The sequence below is a fragment of the Neopelma chrysocephalum genome, unplaced genomic scaffold (assembly GCF_003984885.1).
Source record: "Neopelma chrysocephalum unplaced genomic scaffold, ASM398488v2 Primary Assembly neopelma1_25, whole genome shotgun sequence".
NCBI classification, from domain to species: Eukaryota; Metazoa; Chordata; class Aves; order Passeriformes; family Pipridae; genus Neopelma; species Neopelma chrysocephalum.
The window spans coordinates 38,024,736-38,040,067 of record NW_020897694.1 but is presented as its reverse complement, the minus strand read 5'-3'; the positions used below and the strand labels follow the sequence as shown (position 1 = coordinate 38,040,067).

The 15,332-nt window shown below is 42.7% G+C and overlaps 1 protein-coding gene across 2 annotated transcripts in view; it reads left to right on the top strand.

Moving 5' to 3' along the window:
* Window positions 1–2,461: 2,461 nt before the first annotated feature.
* Window positions 2,462–15,332, top strand: part of FHL2 (four and a half LIM domains 2) — a 64,568-nt gene continuing 51,697 nt past the window's right edge. The window contains exons 1-3 of one of the 2 annotated variants that reach the window (XM_027674975.1): window positions 2,462–2,660; window positions 3,552–3,638; window positions 4,932–4,992. The gene's annotated coding sequence lies outside the window, so the exon portion shown is untranslated. The remainder of the gene's footprint in view (window positions 2,661–3,551; window positions 3,639–4,931; window positions 4,993–15,332) is intronic. The other variant, XM_027674978.1, reaches the window with a different exon arrangement.

Below are 15,332 nucleotides of genomic sequence, written 5' to 3'. Positions count from 1 at the left end.
TGATTGATTCCTCATGCATGTTGTCACTGGGAGTGCTCAAGGCTGTATTCTGGGTGCAAAAGACAGGGCAACTGACTCAGCTAGAAAGTATGACAGATTACTGTAGGTAATAATGGCCAGTCTTCGCGAACGAAGATTTGGGAAAGGTCTTTTTACCTTTCCAGCCTGCGTAATGGATTTTTTAGGTGAGACACAGCCTGCGCTGAACTGAGCCCACCCTTTAATCCTAAGGTTCATCTGCCGGGGCCAAGCAAGCTTGGACTTGGCAGTGAGGTCCTCAGGACGTAGGTTTGTTTAGAGTGACCTTCTCATAGATGGATGGCCTCACAGGACTGGCGAGCTCCATCTGCCCGGGGGACCGGGGAATCGAACCTGGGTCACAGCGGTGAGAGTGCCGCATGCTAACCACTAGGCCACCAGGGGTCCCTTACTGTAGGTAGACTAGGTAAATCTTACCTACCTAAGGTAAGAGGCAGTATCTGTTGGCCCAAAACAAGACAGATGTAGACTGACAGGTTAGACCAGGGGTGTAGGTAGCCTTCTGCATCCTCTTTCATTCGTCTGTGGGGGTAAAGTTGCTCTATCATAAATTACAAAGGCTGTATGTGACCTGCTATATATCTCTGGTCTTCTCACACTCTTGTTCTCCATCATGTGCCTGGAGCTATGACTTCAGTTTTAAAGTGCTGAAGAGCTGTAACAGGCACTTCTGTGACACGTGTCTGACAGCCTGGGCCCCAAAGTTGTTTATTTATAGGTTGCTAGACATGCTTCACTCCTATTTCTGAAATAGACACTTCCCCATCACATTTGTGGCCATAGTAACTTGCTCTCAAATCACATAGATTAGGTTTTCTGCTCTCTTGTGCCACTCCTTAATAGAAGACCTAACGTGGTAAAACAAAAATGAGCTTCTCAAGGAGGGGAGAACTGCAAACAGAGGGTTAGCTGTTGTAGAGGAGAGAGATTTGTGAGGACAGAGACTAGCGGACCCTAACAGCCCATCTGAAGCCTTGGGAAATGAGGGGTCTTTGCAGGCAGGAGCAGAGCTGTACAGTGCACCACAAATAAGTAGACCAAGAATTGCAAGACAGACCCTGAGCAGTGGATTCGGAGGTTATTTTGGATCGCTGTTTTGGAGCAACAGATAAGACAGCATGTCTCCAGATGAAAAGGATCTGAAACAATTTAAAACCAGATCCAATACTCCAGTATTCTCAATGACCTTCTGTGAAAGTAATTAAAAAGCAAAAATAAAATACAGAGAGCTGAAATAGAGAGACTGCATAAATCTCCAAATGTGAGTTACCTCACAGCTGAAATCCCGCAAGCCAACCTATGTTACCCGTGTTTCTCTAGCAAACTACCAAGTGGAAAACATCATCCTTTTTGTGTGTGGATGAAAATCCTGCTTCTTCTTCTCTCTCTGGTTTCTAGCAGACTGGACAGTATGATCATCCATGTGAGCATTCGAGCCACTTCACCCAGACCTGGCAGGGATGGCCCCAGCCATAACACTTGTTCCCTGCTGACATGCAGGGAACCCTTAATGGGGTTACAGAGGAGAGGGACACAGGCAGTTCCTACTGTAAGAGCCAGACTTGTCACCTTGATGTGTGCTTATAAAATGGTCTCACAGCTCTGGGGAGCCTAGTTGTTGCCGGGCTAATGGCTAGTGAAAAATGCAGACTTTTTTTCCCAGGATGTGAAGTCTTGTACAGTATTAACTAACCATTCAGATAACCTAAAAACACATTTTAAAATCATCAAAGTATATAGGTAGAAGTGGTTTAATTTCTTTCAAAATACAATGTAGTGAAGGATGCCAAGATTCCCCAGTAAAAGGTTAAAACCCCCAGCAAGGCCTGAAGGTTGTTAAATCACCTTGAACCATAATGCATGCCCACGGGTGAGGGGGAGCTGGGCTGAAGAGCTCTGGCTGGGAGCATAACTTTGCTGCAGAGAGCAACATCCCTCTGCTCTGAAAGGAAAAGAGCTGTGGCCAAGCATGAACATCTTAGTGCTTCCCCCCAGTTGCATCTTTCACACTGCCCTAAACTTTTACCTCAGAGTCCTCAGGCTGTGTTGATAGCTCAAGGACAGCAAATGTCTGAGTTGTGCTGGGAAATGGCTTCCAAATTATGAACCTGATTTCCCTGGAATCGATTCCTAAATTCTTAGCACATGCTTAAGACTCCTGAGTCAGGAAAAGATTTACATGTGGGCAAATGTCCATCCTGGCTGAAATGTGCCATGAGCATGTACAGTTCTCAGCTCTGAGCACAGGTTTAGGACTCTTCCTGGGACTGTGGAGTCATGGGTTCAAAAACCAAGGTTGGGAGCTGATCCCAGAGGAGCAGTGGGATGGGCACAATCCATGCTAAGAATATAGTGAGTCCCTTATCCTGCAAAGAGAAGACTTTTCCTCCCACCCGCTTGGCTGGGAGTGCTGGGTGAGCCTTATGTGGGGAAAGAGGCCACCACTGTCCTTAGGGACAGCAGTGATGAGGATGCAGAAGGAGGGCATCCTTGCAAAGAGCCGTGGCTGCCAGTCTGTTAAGCTTGTGGCAGTGTTTTCCTGTTAAATCCCAATTAACTCAGTTTTAAATGCTGAGTCCAGGCAAGTGTGTGATATAGAAGGACTCCTCAAGACAACTCAGGTAAACTGTATGCTTTATAACTTCTGCTTTTAGTGTCTTATTTCAAGAGTCTGTTAACTTAGAATAAAAATCACATCTTTTAATATAAGTGAGATAGGTTTAAATTCAAAAATGCTTGGAAATTCAGGTTTTGATTATTATTTTTCTTCTCTACTTCCAATTAAGAGTGGGCTATTAATGGCGACACAAAAGTTCTCGGGTAACGCAGTTTAAGCTGAATGCTTTAAACCATTTAAACATAAAGGACTTCATTCTCCTTTATACAAAGGAACTAAAGTGATAGAAAATAATATTTAAATCCCCTTTCAGATCTAAATATTTTCATTAAGAGTAATTTTAATAGTATGTGTCTAATCCAAACTAATGTTGCAAAAGATGGTTTAGTGTATTTAGTAGAAAGTATTTACATGATAATAGATAAAGTGAATGCATCATTTTGCAAGCTATTAAAAAATACTTAATAATTCCAGTATGAACACTCAGCTGTAAGAGCTGCTTTCCATTGCAGTGAACTTTCTGTTATGGAAAGGAAAGAAATGATTTCTCCACATGGCTGAGCATCAGATTTCTTTAAGCATGAAAGCAGGCTTGTAAAGGGTAGGTGTTTATGCGTGCTTGTTTCCATCGGGAGTGTTTTCTGACATGCGAATAACCTGCCATCCACCAGCAGATTTTAAGCAGCTCTGCTTTAAAATCTTCTGCCACAAACCTGTGTCAGCTCAGCCCATCATGTGCATTGATTAGCTTAATTTTAAGAGTCAGTGTCATAGTTTCTTTGGTGCTGTGCTGCTGCAGCTGGGTGAAAAGCGCTGAGTGGCAAAAGGGGAAAACTGTAAAAGGTATCTGTGGATAATAGGTGGGCTCTCTTGTCCTTTCCCTCTCTGAATCCAGCTCTGAAGACAATCTCTGCTAACTCAGAACACTACCAGGATTGATTTCCCACTGGTAGTTGACTTGGAGCAACTCTTTTTTTCTGAGGTAGTGTTTATAGCTGGTATCTGGAGGGTTTTGTCTTGTTTTGTTTGAGCAGTGCTCACTGTCTAAAATAGTGAGGATGTTTAAAAAAGTGAGAATGTCCTCATACTTTCAGATAAGCTGAATGGTATTAGGGCTCCATAGACTGTACATGGTGCCTGAGGAGACTCACTTCGACGCAAATATTTAAGCTGTAACATCTGCATGCCCTCAGATGGTACCTTCCCTTCTGCATATATATACATCTGACTTTACATCCCAGGGGAAAAAAAGGCTGCATTGCATAACCAAACTTGTGCTGAAAAATCCACTTGGGAGTCTGACACTTCAGGAATACCCTCAAGCTGAAACCAGAGGCTCCCTCTGTTTCACTTAGCAGAGGGGGGTGGGCAAAAAGCTCCTGTCATCCCATTGCTGACCAGTGCAATGCTTTCCACAACGCAGCCTGGGACCCCTCTTAAGGTCATAGAATCACAGAATGGTTTGGTTTGGAAGGGACCTTGAACATCATCTAGTTCCAGCTCCCCTACCACAGGCAGGGACACCTTCCACTAGACCAGGTTGCTCAAAGCCCCATCCAACCTGGCCTTGAACACTTCCAGGGATGTATTCCAGGGATCCTCTCTTCCTGTTCCCATGTCTCTGCTGCTACTGTCATGTCACACCTAGCAACCAATCTGGATGAAAGAAAAAACAAAACCAAAAACCAGACAAATTTTTTTTAAAAAACCGCTTTATTTCAGTCTAGCAGTAAAGGTAGTTTGTGAGTAAGAATGAGCAGCCAAGACCAGGACAAGGAAATATTTGTCTAAGCCATCTGATAATAGTAAGATAAAAGATGCCTGGCAGGTGACATATTAAGACTGAAAAGACTGTAATCTGGAGTGAAGAGAGAGGGAGGGGAGAAAGGCCGAAAGGAAGGGCAGGAGGATAAGGACTTGCACCCATCTGGATTTTTGCCCTTGGTGGAGCAGGATGGCTGAGGCACTCTTTTTGGACAGCTATACATGTCCCTGTTCCATGGAGGCTCTGAGGTATAACATGACTTACCTGGGGAGCACAGGGAGTCACTCCGAAGTGCCCTGCGCTCTACTCGCAAATGTACAACAAATAATTCTTCTGTCATGTCAGCATTCATCTATGCAAAACTGATTGAGTGGATGTTTTGGGGGACAGCTAATGTTACAGTACTTTTCTGAAACATATTTTTCTACCCATGGCAGCATTGCACAGTTGAACACCAGGTTCCTGTAAATGATTAGTAAGACAAATGTTCACCTTTTGTCTTTGTCACAGTGACTGGAATGAACCTTACTGCCTTCAGTGATTATAATTCATGCGTCTCTAAAACCACAAGGTATGTTTTTTACATGATTGATATCCCCTCTTCCACCCACCAGCACTGCTCATAACTCTCCTTTTCTTCCAAAGATGCTAGGACCCACTGGCAAAATTCACTAAGTATTTGCTTGAAATACTATTATATTGTTAAAAACAGGAGCTCTTCACAAAAGACACATCTGACATTTCCAAGGAGTGTCTAGTGAGTTAAAGTATCTGGAAAGTGTCTGTTGTGAGCATGATGGAAGAAGTGGTTCAGAATAATCATTTGCAGCAGGAAGTAGTTTCAGCAAAGACCTTCCTTCACTTAGAAGGGAGGTGCTGATAGAAGCTAACCTAAACCAGTTTATTTATTAACATTGTTAGCAGTTTTGATAATAACAGCAATAACCATAGCAATAATAATAACAACAATAATTAATTGATGTGGGATGGGCTGCCTGCAGCAGGCTCACTGCCCTACAGTCTTAACTGCTTGTTTACCGTTCTGTACCTTGTGGGACCTCAGAAAATGTCTGCATATTAAAGAAAATAAAAACATCTTTGCATATTTTTACAATCCACTTCAAAGCCTGTGTGGGCTATGAAAGCATGTACAGTCTAAGTAATGAAATAATAATTGAAAAAAATAACCCCTCTCAGATAATCCTAACCAAGAGCCTTTCTTTGAATTCATAGCAGTGATCCTAAACAAAGCCAAGGACACTGCTTGGAGTGGAGGCTTTTTGTGACATGGTACTATGGAGAAACACACCATTTCCCAAAGTATCTGCACCAGTTCCAGAAATATCTCTCTTGTCTGGATACACCTACAGGCTGACAAAATGTTTTTATTTGGAAGATTGTTTAGGCATCCCAAATTATTCGACATTGTTAAATGTTTAGCTTGGTGTGGTCCTACACGATGCTGCCAGCTTGGTGGGAAATCATAGAGCCTCAGCGAGTAGGTTGCAAAATCTTTGCTCAGGAAGTTAAATCTGTTTTTGCCTCTGCCACAGCGATGCAGATGTAGTTAACTTGTCCACAAAGAAATCACTATTAGTTTGTCTGAAATGACCAGCATTAATAACGCAGCAAGAAGGGACTATAATTCTTCTGCCATATGATCCAGAGATCACAACAGATTCTGATAGCAGGGAAGTGAAGATACAAGGTGACTGAAGACGAGCCCTAGATCAGACTTTTATTGTCTTGTGGATGCATGTTTGGGCAGCTTTCATAATAACTGGTACCAAGAAGAGGAATTTTGACAAACTGCTTTCTTGGAAAAAAAAAACAAACTCTTCTTGCTTATCTTTGCATGTCCCCACTATGGTACCACCACTCTTCAGTCTCTCTGAGCACCTACAACACATCTGGCCAGATGTGCTTCACCCCTTTGACATTTACCACACCATGGTTTGAGAGTAGAACCTTAGAAGACTTTTATTCCAAATTAGGCTGGTGCACTACAGAAATGCAGATAGCAGGGTGTTCATATTTTTTAACCTAGCCTGCCCAGGACACGTGTGCCCCTTCCTGGCCCACCTTCCTGAGCCACTTCTGACCCACCTTCCAGGGCCTCCACTGACCACAGCAGGATTCATGAGTTTTTATTAAAGGATTGAGTTAAAGGCTTAAGTCAGACATGAACAAACCAGGCTGATATACTTCAGGAAGGCTGTTGAATAAGAACAAGATAACATTTTGTCAGGACATCTGTCAGAAATTGTATGCCTGTAGCTGATCTTGCCCAGGAGGGGAGGCTTCTGCTTTTCTGTGACTCTGTGGTGCTCAGTGAGCCCCATGGTCAGGAGGAGGAAAGCTAGAGGAAGCTACAGAGAGCCTGAATTTCTCAGGACATTATAACAGTTTATTAAAAATACATAATGAAAAAACAGCTTTGGGAAAATGTGAAGAGTATCAGAAATTCAAATTTTGAAACTTGCCTGAGGCATCACTTCTAGAATAATCAAGCTTCTATAAAAAGTGGTGACTTGATGCGGGGTTATTGTTACATCTATGTGATGTTCGTTTTCACTAGAAGAGGAAGTGAAAGTGAGGAGTGTGTGCTTCTTGCTACAACATTCAATGCCCTTATGACAGAGCCTGGTGAGAGGCTTTGGCAAACCTTGTCCTGAGCTGGGCCCGGCACAAACTGTACCAGAGCTTATAAAGTCACTGGTTAGTCTTCAGCCTTCACCTCAGATATTTTCAAAGTAGGGTCTGGGAAATTATACAGTCAAGGACCAGGAGAAGGACCACTCCCATGATGTGCAACTCCATCGCTAATGGCGACTTCACTGCTAGAAAGAAGTCCTTTCTGAGAAAGGGGTTTGTCTGCTGTATCATCAGAGAGACCTTTTCACACTCTGGAGAAACAGAGAAAAGGAAAGGACTACTTACTGAGTGCTAATGTGTGGCACTTGCAGGATGTGTGTGTTTTCACCTAGAATGCAAGGTAGGATACTCACACTTTTTACCCTCCTGCATTCAGGGCTTGATTCAGAGACCTTGGAAACTTTTCACTGACTTCAGGGGAGTTTGGAACATGTCCAAAAGTTACCCAACATCCTGGAAGGGGAAAAAGATAAACTGGCTGTTTCACCTGGAAAGATCCAGGAAAAGAGTTCAGGAAGAGATAATTAGGATATTGTGGCATTTGGGGGGTTTTAAAGGTTTTTTTTTATTGTTGATGTTTGGTTGGGTTTTACTTCCACATAGCAGCTCATAATCTAATGCCTAGATTGTTTTTAATGTGACATTTTTCTTCTTGTTTTGATTTCTAAGGAGGACAGCCCATAGGCCCCTTGGCTGCAGGGCCTGTCAGGTGGTTGAAAAGGAGCAGCAGGTGCTGCTACAGAGAAACGCAGTCCATGACCCAGCTGGCAGCCAGGACTCCTGAAGGGCCAGGGAAAGTGGGAGTCACTGGGGCAAGATGACGTTGCAGAGCCATGCTCAGATGTCCCCTCCCCAGAGCCAGGCTGGGCAGACGCTGCTATGAGGGGCAGAAGGTGACTGGCAGCTGATGCAGCAGCACGAGGTAACAGGGTGACCCCTGAGCCTATAAACTCAACAGGAGAGTTTATAAACCCGTGGCAGTCCTTGTGACTGTCCCAGGGGCTGGTGAGCAAGTTGCAGGAAAGGCAGAGGTTTTATTTGGATAATGAGAGCCATGGTCTGTTTTAGTCTGGACCTGGTCCAAAGTCAGTCTTAATAATCTTGGTTGTGTTTAGGCTGAACTGAGTTTTGCTTTCCATTTTTGAGAAAGCCCAGAGAGCAGGCTCCCACTGTGAAAGCCCTATCAGCCAAGCTGTTGATGTGAAACAAGTCTCACATTTGTTTCCTTTCATATCCTTTTGGTTTAGAAGCAACACAGATGCATTTAACAGGAACACACACCCTAAAAATAATATCTTCAGAATAGCTGGAAAATCAAGATTTTTACTTCCTAATGATTGCATTAAGCAACCCTGCTTTATGATCTTGCCTTAGAATGGACATCACACAACTAATCAGCCTTAAAAACACAAAGAGTTTTCACACTTTGCTACCTTTAAGATAATATGCTTTTTAATGGTTTTCTGCTAATTAGCTGCCATGACTTTCTAATCTGTTGTCAGAGGCTCTTTTTAGTTCATGTCAATAAAATCAACAAGCATTATGGTCTTTTATTCAAAGTATGCTGATAAAGGATAAGCAAACACAGTGGTGCTGCTTTCTCCCCACCTTCAGCTGTGCCCCTCCAAATATCAGATCTGATGTGTCATCCACCTACCTGGGCAGGAGTTGCCAGGAGGGGCTGAGGATGGGGAAACCACTCAGTAGGGATGGGGAAACCTCCTTGGTAGGAGGATGGAGCAGAAAGCTATCACTATAGCCCTGTCACAGATTTCTCTGCTGCTAAAGCACAGTAGAAAGCTCAGAGAAAACCACAAAGTGTAGCCCTCCACACAGGATACAGTGGATTGATAAACATGGTAGTTTTTTCAGAAATGGAGAGTGTTTTGTAACTGCCACGATGCTCCATTACAGCTCTCCTCTTTCTCACAGAATAGAACTTCAGTTTGAGTGAAATGAACATAATGTCAGTAAAGAAAAGAGCCATCTGAATATAAAGAAAAGGGGACAAAGCCTTCTTAACTGTGGTTAGTCTCTGAGTATCTCCATGGTCTAGATATTGCCAACAGTAAGTCCAGCTCTTGCACTCTTCCTCTTACAAATACCTTTGTTCAAGCAGTGTCAAGCACTGGCTGGGCTAATAACAATAGTGCATATTAAGGAAATACGCACAACCGCAATAAGGAGTAAAAAATTATCTGAAACACATTCTTGGATGCCTATTTTAAAATAAACATTTACAGTGTCAGTTCTTCAGCAGTCCTCAACAGGACCAGCCTAATCCCATAGCCTCAGGATTTGTCAGCTTGGATTGCAGCTAACATCAGCCTTTCTTGTCTTACACTGCAAGCTGTCTAGCTATTCCTAGCTAGCACAATTGTCTGTGCTCATATTTTCCACCCAGTCTCAATACAACACTCAGACATTTCAAACTGATAGTTTAATTAAATTATGGCAACTAGGATTATTTCAGGTCCAGAAGTATGTGAGACAGAGATGCTGAGGATAAACATGGCACTTGTGCTTTCAGGGGAGGGGATAAACTCTATTTTGTAGGAAAATGTAGCTTTCTGAGGACTAAATTTGAAACTGCATTTGAAACCTCTAGAAGGCATGCTTCTTTCATGCATTTCAAGTTAGACACTCCAAGATGGAAGCCATCAAGATTGCATGGAAACTCAGTCTTACATATGCGTGGAGAACTGGAGATCCACCTATTCCTCTACGCTAAAGAAGTATTTTTACATTGTTTAGACATTTTCTGTGCAGAAAGGAGTGCCAGGACAGCATGGCTCCCTATGTAATGTTCTGCTTGGCTTTTACGAGCCACCCAAAGAGTAACGTTGAGTTCCATGTGTTAAATTATGTGTCTAAAGGGCAAGCTAGCAAGTAATAAGCAGTAAACCCAGGCAGGATCAGTGACAGATGGAGGTAGCCTGATGACTTGAGCAGTGAAAACAGGGCCCACTGAATCAGCAACTCCCTACAACTATAAAGAGAAAAAAATTACACCCAGTGAGGGGGTAGTCCAATGGGTCAGAGAGCCATGTAGAGGAAAGGGAGATAATACATAACAGAATGCAGAACTTAGCATAGTATGCACAGGAAGGAGAATCTGAGTCTTGTATAAAATGTCTTACAGGAGGTTTTCAGGGGAACTTGGGAATGTGTGGGTCTCCCCAGTGGATATTGATGGGGAAGACTGAAGGTGGAAAAATGAAGGCATCAAGATAAACTGGGGTGATAATAAACACGAGGAAATAGAGGGGGAAAGAAGATAAAAGGGCCTAATTGAGTGTACACTTGCTTGATGAAGTCCTATGCTTCTACACTACCATCTATTCTGTATTTTCACTAAATCCTATTTCTACCAATCTTCTCTAAGCATGTCATTCTCTATCCTGAGTCATTTAATGTGATTGCTACCAAGCTGCAAACAAGACTAGTAGGATTAGGGAGTACCAGCACCCAGAGTGGGACCACAAACCTCTGAGGTTTGTAGGTCCCAGTGCCAGCAGCTGGAGGAGACTGGGAGCAAGGTGCCAGCTAGAGGACAGAGTGCCCATGACCAGCTCCTGAACTATGCATTAAGTATGTCCTGAAATGACATGCACTGTGCATATATCCCAGTAGCAGGCTTCAATCCTCATTCCCTAGAGAGGGGCAACAAGATGGGGCTGTCTGTGCTGTTCATGTTTGTGTGAGTGCTGGTGGTGCTGGTGGCACTGATTCCTCTTTGTGGTGATCCATGTAACCAGAAATGCATATTGTATGCATGTATGTGTTTGCCAATTGGGAATGTACGCTCAACCTCACTACAGGCTGTACCCACGAACACGGACCTGCAGCAGCCCCACCTACATCACAAAGCTCATGAGATTCAGCCAGCCATGAACTTGCTGGAGCCACCTCCTTGCTGAGGTGCTTTTCCAGCTTTCCAGAGATAAAGACTGTGTCCCAAGAAGACTTCATTATAAACTTCCAAATGTCCCACACAACTCATGGAGAAATATCTGGTTACCTCTGGCTTTGTATTTTTTCTAGGAGAATGGCCCAACGCCCCCTCCCCCCCTTACTGAATTGTGGCTTATTTGAGAATGGAATGATGGTGGTTTGCCAGTTATCCTTAAATCACTCCTACCACCAGACAGACTTGAAGATAAAGTAAGGAATGAATTATTCAGGAACCCAGAGATCAGCATTACAATCTCCTTATTTAGAGGCAGCTGTGCATAAAGAAAAGAAAACTTACAGCTGCAGACAGATTATTCTAACTCTGTTATCTGTTTTTTTTCCAGTTAAAATGCTCTCATCATGCTTACATACCTTTCAGCTGGAAATTTGCCTTTGAGCAAGACCTGGTCCACAGCGTGTATTTCATTGAGTGGATGCTTATTCAGGGATATGTACGTCCTTGCACACCTCTTTTCTTACCTGAGGTATTTCAAGTCCTCCTCACATGTCTCCCATCCCTGCCATCACATCAGCTGGGAAGTATTGGTGCCTGCTGGATAGGTGGGTTCTTCTGCCCAAACAGGGAAAAAATATCTTGGTGCTTACCTTAATGCATTCTGCCTGTGAAGGAAAGCTTTTCCTCAAAGGCAGATCAAAATTCAGGCCTCCTTGCATTAATTCTTTATACACTGAAAACACCAGCTCATATATATGTATAAGCCAACAATCACAGTAGATATAAATATATAAACAGTGATAATGAATGCAGTTAATTAGATCTTGACTGCATTGAGACGAGAATTAATGGTAATCGAATTATTTCAGGCTGAAAATGACATGAAGATGCTTGGCAAGAGCTATGCCCCTGCAATACCCCATGATGGCATTCTCTTCCTTTGAAGGTATGGATGTACTGGAGGAGACAGTTTTGGAAAACATTGAAACCAAAAGTCACTTATCGTATTTATCATATTCGATATTCTGTTAACACTGCTTTATTTTTCATCTGTTCTCCCAAATCCAGGATTCCCATTAGCCAATTCTCTACATCAGGCAGTCCCTGTGTTTAGTTCTCATATGAACACTGGTGACAATCCTCACTTGCAAAGTTTCGAAAGTGGTCTCTCATGGCAAAAATTTTTACTTCTTTTCTAAGGACTGTAGATATACCTGCCACTGTCACATGAGCAGGAGGATGATTTTGTATTGTTTGACATTACCCTGATCTTATCTCTGGGAAGAATGATTTTGACCTAAAAAAATAACTTTTGCTTTTGCACAAGCACTGCTGCCTGGACAGTTTTATACAGAAGGATTGTCCTTGATAAGATTCTGTCATTCAAATCTACAGAGCTACCACAAGAAAGCTGAGCAATTTGAGCTGTTAGCGTGTTTGAAAAGGAGCAGAACTGCTCTGTTATTTGTAGTCACTGTGTCACACATTGAGTCACTCACGTGAGTCACACGAGTCATTTTCCATCATAGCAGCACTAGGTCCCACATTTGAAAGGCTTCTCAATTCAGTCCTTTAACAAAACTGTGACAGAAAGAGTACTTTCGGAGCTGTGTTCCTGAGATCCCCCAGTCTTCCCCTACCACACTTTCTCCTCCTCCTGCTCCTCTTCTTCATCACCATCATCAATATTTTTCAATACTCAATATCTATTTTTCTAAAAATTTGATTTCCAGAAGGTGAAGTTGTCTCCAGAGCCCTTCCTGACACAACAAAAGATCGAGACCAAAGTAGGATACGAGCCAGAGTCCACAGGTTTGGGATCCAGTGTTGTTTTAGTATTTGTTGTGACAATCCACAGAACTGAATGCCCTAAAAGCACTTCAGCATGCAAGGCAGAGATAACAACTTCTCTTTCTTTCTATTTGTTCATCTCCCTTAGTTCTAGACTTTTCAATGCCAGAAAGCCTTTCTTTTTATAGTTCTTTAGGTCTGGCAACTATCAAACCAGTTCAGGCCCAAGATCAGTTTCAAACCATGGGTGATGCCCACGGTTCATGTAGTGACTCAGAAAAACCTTCTCGATACACTCTTGCAAAGAAGCACATTGTTCCTAAAAGAAAGAAGCATTGCTATCTTCTGAGCAGGAGCCAAGTTTAGCACGATCACATATCAAAGAGACCTGTGAACCTCTTTCCTCCATCTTGGCAGGGTACTCTCCAGAGTATTTAATATTTGTGCCCAAAAATTAAACGACAGATTTGTTTACAGAAGTGTTTTCCAAGAAATGTTTGGAATACACTCGGCAGCTGCCCTGATCGCTGGTGCTGGGCATACCTTGCGTGTCTGGGTGATTTATGGATTTGAACTGCTTTCTGCACCCCTCCTGTTTGAGAGGCAAGGGCGAGCTCCAGCACAACAGAGGAACCATAAAACAACAGCTGCAAAAGATAGCCAGAGCTCCTGCCTTGGTTTGGCACACTTTGCCAAAACTGTGCCAGGCGCACATGCTTGTGTGGGGCTGGATAGGGGAGGAATACCACAAGAATGTTTGTCAACTGCAAGAGAAGAGGAATAATGTGTTGTGGGGAGATAAAGTTAAATGAGTAGGTGTGGGGAATGAGGTGAAGGTGCAAAACTGCAGATGTTTTGAGAAAACATCCATTAATCCTTGAGAAGAAAGAAATGGTGGCAAGGATGCTAAGGAGGCAGTGATTAAAAGTATTATCTTGCAGGTTTCATAGCTTGAGTGGAGAGGGGAGGTTGGCAGACCCCACTGCTGATACTGTAGGTGTCTGGTGCAGAAAGGAAGCAGGGGAGAGATGTGATGTGCCAGACATAACAGCCAAGAGAAGAGATGGTAGAGCACAGAAAGAAATGCAAAGAGAATTATAGTGATGCTAAGGTGGTCTAGTATTACCTTGGGTGATGGTTTTATGAGGTATGCATGCAGGCGGCAATTAGGAAAAGGTCAGCAAATTCATAGTCAGGATGCGTGCAGAGGCAGAATGCAGAAGAAAAAGGTCAGCAAATTCAGAGTCAGAATATGTGCGAAAGCAGCATGCGGATTTTGCATGATAAAGACTCTAATTTCACTGTCCTTCAGTCATATTGAATGTAAGTGCATCTTTTCAATGCATGAAAAAGACACTTGTGGGGGTTTCTTTCCCAACTTGAAAATCAGAGAGCTCTTCGTGCATTTTGATCAGTGGGGAAGAATTTTACTTGTCTCAGATGACGAGACACATAGAGTGAAAACTTGTCACTTCCTTGCTTAGCATGCTTTGGGTTTGTTTTCTTCACTCCAACAACTTAATGGCTAAACATGTCTGTCAAGTCTTTCAAAATAATACACAACCGTAGAGCTGATAATTTGTCCTTGAATTGTTTTTGAAAAATCTGATCAGGTTGGCAGCCCCGATGATGTCAGAAGTAGCTGTTATTTAACTGAGGGATCATAAGGAGCTGCTGTCCTGGTAAACGTCATGTTGTCTGTTGAACTTGATCATAAAATTAGGATGACAGTTTTAATATGTATAACTTTTTTCATCCACCAGCAAAATCATTGTGACGTTTCACAAAAGGCATCAGTGAAACAGATAAATACAATCATCTGAAGACTTTTTATGTTATGGATGAGAAAATCAATGACCAATGAAAAGAGAAAACAAGCATTTGAAGCTTATCACAATCATGTACAGGATCTGAGTAAGGGGCAGTGGCAGGTGGCAGGTTTGACATTAATTTTGGCACTTGTATCCAGAATAATCTAGGCTCTACAGTGAAATGTTTCTCATTGTGTTAAATGGCCTATGAGGTACACGGTAGCCCTAGGCTGCACTTCTATCATCAACATAACAAACTTCTAGCAAAGACTGAGTTATCAGTTGATTGTGTCTCCAGGGGAAGGATATACACTGTCATGCCAACAGCTGCTCTTTATAAACATAACTTTTTAATATTGCTGGGCTTGTTTCAAATTGCACATGGTGGTCTTCAGCAAGCTAACCTGAGCCACCAGGCTTGTATCAAGTCAACACCAAGAAGGGTGACCATGCTCCTACTCCACAATGTGCAGAGATGATACAAGGCTTAAATATTTTTGTGCAAGATTCTACACTTATCACCACTCCAGCTGCATTAACCTAGTTTCTATTTCTCCACTGTTTTGGGAAGTGCCTTTGGAGGTAGTATAATGTCAAACTAATTTTAGAGCCGAAGTCCTACTTTATATGTTCTAAGAACATCATATTGATTGCTATACAGTAATGAGTGCAGCCAGGGTGATTTTGAGGTGCTGAAGCACCTCTACTTGAGATCATGTGCCCTCCACCCAGTGAAGTCTGAGT